An 11,840-nucleotide genomic window follows, 5' to 3' on the forward strand; every position below is an offset into this window, starting at 1 on the left:
TGGTGATGAAAAATTGTAGTCCTTTGTTTTGTAGACAGCCCTATCTTTCATTCATGGAACTCAATTTGTATCACTCAATTTGCCATCCCTGTCACAAGCATCCCCATTTAGCCAATGAGAAACCAAGATCCGAAAAGCTAAGTGCTTTGCCCAGTGAGTTAAGTGGCTGAGTCTGAACTTATATCAAATCTTCAGGATTCCCCATTCAGGGCTCTCACACCATTGTTCTTGGTTTCAAAGCACTTTCTCAACTCTATGGTAAGTAACTCCCCCTGGGCCTGGTTCCTTTGAAGCAGCTCTATGCTCTATGTTGAGGAAAGTCACTGACATTTTAAGAGATTCCCTTGCGACTGGAACACAAAGAACCGTAATTAATCAAAACGTTGGCTGTTTCGCTCCAGTTCTCCCTCAGAAGCCCAGTGGGTAATAGAATTAAAAGAAGGGGAAAACACAACAGCAACTAAACAGGTATGTTGACTACATTCATGCCAGTTTCCCAGAAGCCAGAAGGAAATAAATCACTTCGAGTCAGAGACTCAAATCCCTGGAGTGTGTTGAGTTTCTTGAAGAAACAGTATCTTCTCTAGGAATATTTTTCCCATCTTCCCTTTATGACCACCATCTTCAACTATCCACTCCAATGACTCCTTCCCCTCGATATGATAAATAAGCATCAATATAAATATAATTATAGATATATACATAAGTGCTGGGGGGGGGAGAGCAAAAGGAACAAGTTGAGGTGATGCAGAAGGGAGGGGGAGATGAGGTAAAGGGAGCTTAATCTGGGAAGGCCAAGCACTTAACACAGTGCTCTTCACAGAGTAAGTGCTCAGTAAATACCAGTGATTGATTGGGAAAGTGATGAATCAATCGATCAATTGTATTTTTGAAGTGAGTGTTTTCCCTTTGAACAAATCAAAAATTATCATCCCTGAGAATTGCCAGGTCAGTAACTACCTGCATCTCCCCAATTTGCTTGTATCCACTCCAGTGCTTAGTACAGTGCTTGGCACATAGTAAGAGCTTAACAAATACCATAATTATTATCATTATCTGCCTTTTCTGCGCTTTGGGAGGTTAGTGGGGTTGGGTGGGAGGGGGGCATGTTGGGGGTTAAACAGACAGGGTAAGGCAGGAGGTGGTGGGGAGGGGAGAGGCAAGAGTCCATCTTTTAAGTACTTAGTACAGTGCTCTACACACAGTAAGTGTTTAGTAAATAGGATTGATCAGTTGATTGATCTTTCTTGCAATGTGAAATCTCATGCTCAGAGATTTTTCCTTGTGGTGTGGCCATCGTGGAGAAAATCCTTAAGGAAAATGCTTAAGAACTATCACTTTCTAAACCCCACTGGAAGTCATGGCCCCTCCCTAACCCTGCCCCCATGCGAAGCAGGCCGCCTCCAGTGGATGATGATGATGATTATTATTATTATTATTAATTTTTCAAATGGTTTAAGAGAAGCAGCGTGGCTCAGTGGAAAGAGCACGGGCTTGGGAGCCAGAGGTAATGGGTTCTAATTCCGGCTCTGCCACTTGTCAGCTGTGTGACTTTGGGCAAGTCACTTAACTTCTCTGGGCCTCAGTTACCTCATCTGTAAAATGAGGATTAAGACTGTGAACCCCACGTGGGACAACCTGATCACCTTGTACCCCCCCCAGTGCTTAGAATAGTGCTTTGCACATAGTAAGCGCTTAACAAATGCCATCATAAAATGGTATTTAAAGGCTTACTATGAGCCAGGCACTGTACTAAGCACTGAAGTAGATACAAGATAATCTAGTTAACCCTGTCCATGTCCCACATGGAGCTCACAGTCTTAATCCCCATTTTACAGGGGCACAGAGAAGTGAAGTGAATAGAATTTACTATTGTGTTTATTTTGTTAATTATGTGCATCTAGCTTTACTTCTATTTATTCTGATGACTTGACACCTGTCCACATGTTTTGTTTTGTTGCCTGTCTCCCCCTTCTAGACTGTGAGCCCGTTGTTGGGTAGGGACCGACTCTATATGTTGCCAACTTGTACTTCCCAAGCGCTTAGTACAGTGCTCTACACACAGTGAGCGTTCAATAAATACAATTGAATGAATGAATGAAAAGTGACTTGCTCAAGCCCACATAGAATAGTGACAGAGCTGGGACTAGAACCCAGGTCCTCTGACTCCAAGCCCAGGTTCTTTCCTTTAGGTCACGCTACTTCTTGACTCTGTTTCTGTTATCTCTGTCAGTCAGTCAATCATATTTGTTGAACACTTAGTGTGTACAGAGCACTGTATTAAGAACTTGGGAGAGTACAATAAACAGACACATTTCCTGCCCACAACGAGCTTACAGTCTAGAGGAACTATTCGCACAATGCATGGTCATGGCCGCCTGCAGAAGGTGAGTAATAAGGACCCCCTCGTTTCATTTACTTTTCTACCCGCACACCTTGTCGGCAGAAAGCACAGGCCGATAAGAAGACAGATACATGATTCAAACTGTTCTTATTTGCAAGCCTGGTGAATGGTCTCTAAATACACTTCCCCATTTCAGTACGTATTGCCTTGGTATTGCAGAAACAGACAGTAAGACACCTTATTGCGAATAATCCCAACTAATTCAAATTAGTTTATCCATCTGGGCCATTTGATCTGCCAATTACTTACTGTTGGGGTGTTACAAATGATGCCTTCCCCACCTGTTCCCAAAATGAAGATAATTAAATTGTGAGGTCTCTGATAGTATTTCCAAGCTCCAGTCTCTAGAAACAGTGTTGCTTAGTGAAGCAGGGCCTTGGGAGTCAGAGGACCTGGGTTCTAATCACAGCTCCACCAATTACCTGCCGTGGTGACCTTGGGCTTCACTTCTCTGTGCCTCATTCTCCTCATCTGCAAAATGGGGATTCAATATCTGTTCTCCTTCTTCTTTAGACCATAAGCCCTAGGTTGGACCTGATTATCTTGTATCTACCCCAGCGCTTACTACAGTGCTGGCACAAAATAATCGTTTAACAAATACCACTATTATTAGTATTATTAGTTGTAGAGATTGTTTACAAGCTCAAGTAGCTCAAGAGAAGCAGTGTGGCCTATTGGAAAGAGCAGGGATCTAGGAGTCAGAGGACCTGGAGTCTAATCCTGGCTCCACCACTTGTCTGCTGGGTGACCTTGGACAAGTCACTTCACTTCTCTGTGCCTCAGTTACCCCATCTCTAAAATGGGGATTAAGATGGTGAGTTCTACGTGGAACAGGGACTGTGTCCAACCAGTTCCCTGATCTGAAAAACGGGGATTCAATACCTGTTCTTCCTCCAACCTAGACTATGAGCCCTACGTGGGGCAGGTACTGTGTCCAACCTGATTGACTTGTATCTATCCTAGTGCTTAGAACAGTGCTTGGCACATATTAAGCGCTTTAATAGTATTATAACAATAACTATCATTATTATTAAAGATCCAAAGTGTCTGAAAGGCTGCTTTGTGCACAGTCCTGTCTGGAAACAGGAATTTTTCCAAGTTTATTCTAGCTCTCAGCATCTAGGAAGAAGAAAAAAAAAAAAGGTTCAGTACAATCATTAGTACCCAACAAGACTGACTCCAAAGACGAGTCGGAGAGATTATTTCACAATTTTATTGCACAACTGAAAATTAACAATTTTTAAATTGATTGATTTATTTACAAGCCATTCTTTTTCCCACACAGTCAAAACAGCACTTTCCTCGATAGAATGATCACCTAGAAAATCGACACACAGACCGAACCCAACAGGCAAATGAAGTGGCCTTAGGTGAAATGCCAGAAATCTCATTCTCACCCTGCCCTGGGGAGCAGTGGGTGCAGAATGGGACCCAGAGCCTCAGCATCAATCACTTGGTTGTGAGGAGGTTAGACGGGAAGAAGGGACTAACAAGCTGTTTGCAAGGCAACAATCACTGATTTTATCTCACCCTGGTGGGTGCCATATTGCCTAGGCTTTCTCCTCAGGAAGGAGGCTGGTCAGAAAGACAAACCAACAAGCCGGGATTTCTTTTTCAAGTTCCCAACCTTCTGCTGAACATTACTAGTACCTGAGACGTCTACACAGCAGGACACCTCCTCCCGGCTTGCCAAGAGAAGACCCTTTGGGTCAATGAAGGAATGATAAGTCAGGAGGGTCAGCCAGAAGCCGGTGTTAAGTTCCTAGGACAAAGGATAGGGGCAGAGGAAGAAGTGGAGACTCTTCCTCAGGGCTATCGTCACTCCCCCAGACATTTATCAAACCCGCGACCTAGCCCCCTTCAAGAAGGCAGCAGCTGAAGGCAAGGGACTTTGGAACCATTGAGTTGGGCTCTCTGGAGCGGACCTGAAAATTTAAAATTGCATCCAGTCAACAAACCAATCCATTCACAGCTCTGGCTCTCTTGGGCCAGTGAAGAGAGGACCTATGGGTGGTGACCCATTAAGGTAAATCCTCTTGGGGAAATTCTAGTGACTTCCCATTCTGAATCCCCACTACTTCAAGGAGATAGTCACCTTCCTGTGCCTCAGTAAAAATGAGCATGGCCTGGGGATCAGATTATTAATAATAATACTAATGATAATGATATGCTGGAGAAGCACTGTAGCCTAACGGATAAGGCACGAGCCCGGGAGTCAGACGGACCTGGGTTCTATTCCCAGCGCTGACACTTGTCATTGGGCAAGTCACTTAACTTCTCTGTGCTTCAGTTACCTCATCTGTAAAATGGGGATTAAGCCTGTGAGCCCCATGTGGAACATGGACTGTGTCCAACCTGATTAACCTCTATCTATTGCAGCTCTTGGTACAGTGTCTGGCACACAGTAAGCGCTTAACAAATACCAGTAAAAAAGATAATGATAACAACGGCTATGGGATAGGAGCTAGAGCAGATATAAGGTTATCAGATCAGACATGGTCTTTGTCCTACGCAGGGCTCGCAGTCTATCTTATTCCCATTTTACAGATGAGAAAACTGAAGCCCCCAAAGTTAAACAAACAGCCCAAGATCACAAAATAGGCAGAGCTGCAACTTGAACCCTTACCCTCTGACTCCCAGCCCTGTGCACTTTCCACTGGTGGCAATTAAAAAAACAATATCCAAAGCAAAATCATCAAGATTTCCCTTTCTCCTACAGGACTCCATGCCTGAATTGCATACGTTGCTACTGAGCACTGCAAAACCACAGAGGAGGCTCTGGCACATGCACAATGTACTTCAATTCTTTGCAAGTGTATGTTTGCCTTCACGGGCTTCAATCTGCTCTGCTCTACTGGTCCTTTTTCTTCCCTTTGTAGATCCCTGAAAACCAGTTACTGCTCGTGGCTGTCTTCTTTCCACCCCCATTTGATCAATTAATCAATCAACCAACTGCATTTATTGATGCTTACTGTGTGCAGAGCACCATACTTAGTATTTGATATTCCACCTCCCCACAAACATCCATTGCTTATTTACACTCTGGGATGTCTTTCCCTGGACTGTCAATTAGTCCCGAGCAAAAGGTTATGTGTTACAGGCCTAACTGATGCCTAAACGAGGCTTGGCTTCAATTATCTGGCTATTTCAGTGACACACCCACTTCTTGATCTCTAGATAATTGAGGTCCAAGTGTCTTTTCTAGGCCTGACTTATAAGGATAAATCATCTGGGTTAGAACCACACCAGAGAAGATTCTCACGATGACGCTTCGTGGAAATATTTATTTCCAGTTGGGTATGGAAGGACAGAAAAGTGAGAATAATCAGCACCAGAGGGGCCGCTTGCACCATCCATCTGAACATTGACAACCATGACCAGTAATACGAGAAATAAATTCCTAACTAGAAGCAGGGACGGTCCAGATCCAGGCCATCCCATCACTTTGAAGCTCGTGGTTTTCCCGACGGAATATCTAGCTACTAGCTCTTTGTCAGTTGTCCCACTAGGGCATTAGGAGTTGTGTCAAAGGATGGGAGGGTGAGTCAAATTCTAGGGCATCTAGAATTACCTTTGGATTTCTGAGTCACGTCAAACCGACTGCTGGAAGAAACGTTTGGAGGGAAGAGATACTTAAGATTGGTTTGAACTCTCTTCTCCTCAACCAAACTAACTGTTCCATTTCTGTTTGGAGCCCTCTCTCTGATGACCATCAGCTAAATCCTCTCTGTTTTGTGGATTGAGAAATCAGTAGGGGACAGTTCACCTCCTAAAGGTGTGAGGCAGTAATGTGAAGATGAAGTGGACATATGCAGGAAGTTAGGAGCTGCCCCCACCCTGGCCTACCCATAGACGATGGAGTCCAAGCAGCAGCAAAGGGAATTAGGACTTCCACTTCCCTACTCTCTTCCCAGAAGAGCACGGCCTAGTGGATAGAGCATGTGTCTAGGAGTCAGAAGGACCTGGGATCTAATCCCAGCTAACCCACTTGTCTGCTTTGTGATTTTGGGCAAGTCACTTCACTTCTCTGAGACTCAGTTCCCTCATCCGTAATATGGAGATTAAGCCTGTGAGCCCCATGTGGGGCATGGACTGTGTCCAACCTGAGTAACTTGCATTCAACCTAGAGCTTAGTACAGGGTCTGGCACATAGTAAGCGCTTAACATATTCCATTAACAACAACAACAAAAAAACCCACACACTTTTTGTGGAACTCTAGATTGTAAACTCACTGTGGGCAAAAAATGTGTCTACCAACTCTATTACATTGTACAGTGTTTAGTACAGTGCTATGCACACAGTAAGCACTCAATAAATACAACTGATTGATTGATAGACCATCTGAGGGCTTGGACAACCAGGGAAATAATAATGATGGCATTTATTAAGCGCTTACTATGTGCAAAGCACTGTTCAAAGTGCTGGATTGTTCTGAAGCACCCTACAAATTCACTTTAAGCAGTGTTTCTGCTACTTTCCCAGTAAAATTTGAGGACTTGCAGGCCATGCTAGAGAAAGACATCTCAGAAAATGCCTCCTTGACTGAAGCGAGGGGTGGGTTCACGGCTGGGCTCCAGCAAGATTGGGCCACCTTGGGCATCACTTGTCTAGTACAGAAATTCAGGAACAAAAACAAAAATGCATCAACTCACAATCCATTATAAGCATGTAGTCTTCCTGTAAGGGAGGGTCCTTTCTGAGGATGACATTGATGACATGAGACTCAGCGTGGCCTAGTGGAAATCACCCCGCCCTGAGATCCAGGGGACCTGGGTTCTAATCCTGACTCTGCTACGTATCTGCTGTGTCACCTTGAGCAAGTCAGTTAACATCTCTGTGCCTCACATCTCTCATCTGCAAAATGCCTCCTCTCCTTCCTACTTAGGCTGTGAGCCCCATGGGGGACGTGATGATCTTTCACTTACACCAGCACTTAGTACAGTGCTTGGCACATAGTAAATGCTTAACAAATACTATTATTTTCATTATTATTATTATTATAATTCCTTGGTTCTCCAAATGCTTGCAGTGCCGAGGGCTTGCAGCATACCTAAAGATGCAAGGCCAGAGATGATTTGGCTCATCCAAGCCCAAGTCCAAGGGCCTGATGTTTACTGCATTTTAGCATTGCCCATCAGAATAAGCAGATTTACCCAGCAGTCTTTATGTAACAACTCCTATACTAAAAGTATCTCATCCCCAAACTCTCCTTCCACCCCTCCTCTCTTGTCTACCGGCAAGTTTCTAGTTGGATAGGATACAAAAGCAGGGGAGCAATCAAAGTATCCTTTTTTTCCCCTTAAGGACTGCAGTTTTTTAAAATTATTGCCGTGGCAGTTGATGCTGCAATTAATCTCCCTTGAAATCAAGAAGAAAAGCTTGAAAGGACACCGGTAATCTAGAGCCATTAACTATTAACTAAAGCACCCAATGGTTAAGTGTAGGTGGGAACCATTGTCAAAGGAACACTGCCCTGATTGTGGTCATTACCCGATTGCTAGAGGCTCGTGAGGTTTTTCTTTAGTTTGGGGATCTTCCAAAACTGACTGGGAGACTATCATGACAAAATTTGAGGCCAGGAGAACTCATGGTTTAGGTTTATCCATGGTGTTTCCACCCCACTCGTTTATAATGAGGGAGTCAGGAGGATCCAGGGATTGTAAGAGGAGAATAGGGAGCCAGATGGGCTGGAACTGATCCCCAGGAATCACTCCTTCTTGGGTTCTAATCCAAGACTGAAAAGTGTTAGATATTTTCATAATGAAACACAGGACTCCTCTCTTCTGGCTCTTCTCCATTCCCCTACTTCTTTTAAATAAGGGACCTTTCAGAATCTTGAGAAGCAGTATAACCTAGTGGATAGAGCACTGGTCTGGGAGACAGGACATGGGTTCTAATTCTGCCTCTTCCACTTGTCTACTTTGAGACCTTGGGCAAGTTATTTAACTTCACTGAACAGATGAGGGAACTGTAAAATGGGGATTTAGACTGTGAGCCCCATGTGTGACAGGGACTGTGTCCAGTCTGATTAACTTGTACCTGCCCTAGTACTTAGTACAGTGCCCAGTGTATAGTAAGTGCTTAAAAAATACCATAAAAAAATCTCCACTCTAAGAGTGATTTCTAGGAAACATAAACCTAAATATAAATGAGATGAAAGTTGAGAATACACTTCAGGAAAATTCCAGACACACAGTTTATACCCTACCTGTTTGGAGACTTTAGGGGGCAATTAAATAATTTCCAAACACGTGTTCAGTGGTCAACTCATATCAGACCCTATTTATTAGCTTAAATGGGTCACACTGCAGTGTTCTGTGACCATTCGAGATGTAAAGGGAAAAAGAGGCTGAGGTTCAACTGCTCATTGCCTTTTAGAACAAAAGTTAAAATTCTCTGTATTCCTGGTGAGGGAGTTGAAGCTACTCTCGTGAGTTCTTTGAGCATACTTACTCTTCTCAGGTCTGGACTTCCACCTACAGCAGAGACCTTGGACATTTTAGTGGATAGAGCATGGCCTGAGAGTCAGAAGTTCAAGGATTCTAATTCCAGTTCCTCCTCTTGTCTGCTGTGTGACCTTAGGCAAGTCATGGCACTTCTCTGGGCCTCAGTTACCTGATTTGTAAAATGGGGATTGAGACTGTGAGTCCACAAGGGACAGGGACTCTGTCCAACCCGATTTGCTTGAATTCATGCCAGTGCTTAGTACAGTGCATGGCACATTGTAAGCACTTAACAAATACCACAATTGTTATTATTATTCAGTTCAGAACACTCATTACCGACTACACAGCAGCAAAGGCAACACCTTCATATAAGCCAACTAGGTTTGCAATCAATGCAGAAAGTCTCATGCTTCAGTCTCTACCAGATTCAGAAGTCGCAGTTCTTGGTACTCGTGGGTGTAAACACATATTGCTTTCCCATTCCATCTGGGCTTTCTCCTTGAACCACCTGAGCCATATCTGCATGCAACACTCAAAATCACAACGATAAATAATAATAATAATGATATTTGTAGAGTGTTTACCATGTGCTAAACACTGTAGGATGTGCTGGGGTAGATACAAGATGATCAGGTTGCTTGCAGAACCTGTTCCACAGAAGTTCTCTCCGTAAATTTGGAATCAGACTCAAGGGAAAGATTAAGATTATGATTATGGAATGCCTGCTGGGCTTTTCAGCAATCATGGCTGGAATTCCAGTAAGGAATTTTCTCTTTTGCTCTTCCTCTTGGGTCAGGATCTGTGTCGGGTAGAAACACCATTCCTGAGGATTGCAGGGAGGAAGCTTTAACATAGGGCCACAGAAAATGAAAATCAGAAGTAATCTAGAGTTTATAAAACTCCTTAAACTCAAGTCTACTCTTTATTCCAGGCAAAAACATACACTTAGCCAGACTGAGAAAGGTTGAATAGATGTGTCAGGTTTAGAGATCTTTCGGAGCCTGAAATATGCCTGGTCTGAAAGGACCAACATTTATAAAAACGTTGATTATCGGGTGGCTTCTGGTATCTCTGAGGAGTAAGCAAATCACAATGCAAGAAGGAATCTCCTCCAACTGAAGTGTGAGTCCTGAGTGGCTCTACTGATTGATACTCCATGCTCACAGTGGTCCCTTCATTGACCCTTTTTTCATTTATATTTATTGAGAACTTACTGTGTGCAAATCACTATACTAAGCGCTTTATGTGTCAACACGGTCACGAGATAGAACAATCTATCAATGTCTAGTGAGATATCATAAATCATAACTCACTGTACTGTCCAGAAGACTTTTCAGATATGCCAACCAATTGCATATGATTGCTATTTTCTTGAGAAAAGAAGCCAAGTAGTATATAGCTATGTGTTGTCATCCTTCCCTCCAAACCGAGATTTCCACATATGAATAGCCTTTTAATGTTCACCTTGACTAACCCTTCTTTTTCTCATTCTATTTGCTCTCCCTTCTGCATTAACTATGCATTTGGGTCTATACCCCTTATGCACTTTGATGCTCACCTACAGCAGTCATGTACGTATCCTTATACTTTGCCATTTCCCCTATCTGTAATTTATTTTAATGTCTTTCTCTCCCACCTGAAAGGCTGTAAGCTCCTTGTGGGCAGGGGTAGTGACTACCAACTCTGTTGCATTGTACTTTCCTATGAACTCAGTACTGTGCGTTGCACACAGTAAGCAATCATATTCACTGAGTGCTTATTGTGTGCAGAGCACTGTATTAAACACTCGGGAGAGTGCAATATAACAGTTGACAGACATATTCTCTGCCCATAAGTTTACAGTCCAGAGGAAGCACTCAATAAATACCATTGATTTACTATTTAGAACCATTAGTACTACAGAGACTTCAGATATTATAACTCACACCTGTACTCCTCGGTTCACCGATCTTGAAACTGGGAGTATTAATATCCATGCCAAAGGGCTACTGTGGAGGTTAACCAAGCATCTAAGTGCAAAGTACAGTGTACTATGTGCTTAGTACAGTGCTCTGCACACAGAGAATGCTCAATAAATACGATTGAAAGCATGAATCAATCTGGATGATAAAGAAAACATTGAGAAGTATTACTAGAAACCACTAAGGCTTTTGTTTTCCTTCCCTGGCAGGGCTCCAGTTGTAAGGCTCCAGCCTAACTTGTTTAACGTTTCTGTTTAGTGATTCTCTTTCTAGGAGCTTCTAGGCTGGGATAAGTCCCAGTACTTGTCAGAGTGATGTCCACTGGAATGAGAGGGGCTGGCTCAGTGATGGAGTAATGATACCTCAGAATCTGCCAATTGAAAAATCTGGAAAAAGTCCCGCATCGAAGTTTGGCTCCTTGATGCCCCCTCTCCTATTACCTTAAGTCACAGATGTTCGTTGGAATTGCAGACGTCTTCTCTCAGACTGAGGGATCGGCACCTCCCCATCTCCTCCTCCTCACTAGCAAGATGGTGGCCAGTGAAACTGATGGTCCATAGCACGGTGCCAAATGGACAGAAAGAAGTGGCTGAACAGGATATCTACTGGTCAGAAATTTGGTGGTGCGTTTATAGCCACCAAATATTTAGCTGAACTGGATGAAAATCCAAACTTAGAAATGATATGGGATTGAGCACAAAAAGGGAAAAATATGTGTTGGTACACAACCAGTGGCATTTATAAACCACAAAGGTCAGTTGTTTTAGCACCGTATGTGTAGGGAGAGCAAGGCTGTGTCTAAGAGGAGTTTTTAATCATGTTTCTTCCACTAAGACAAAGCTCACTGCAGCCTGATAAACCACAAGGGAGCCTTGGCGGAATACAGTGGAGTCATTCAAAGCAACTGAATTAAAGTGAGGTCTGTGCTTTCATTATGGAACACAAAGAAGCTATTAGAGTCTGCTGAGCAAATAATGTGTGCTCTGAAAACATTCAGGGACTCAAATGCAATCTGCAGGGGTCCACTA

Source organism: Tachyglossus aculeatus, chromosome 14, assembly GCF_015852505.1.
Source record: "Tachyglossus aculeatus isolate mTacAcu1 chromosome 14, mTacAcu1.pri, whole genome shotgun sequence".
NCBI lineage: Eukaryota > Metazoa > Chordata > Mammalia > Monotremata > Tachyglossidae > Tachyglossus > Tachyglossus aculeatus.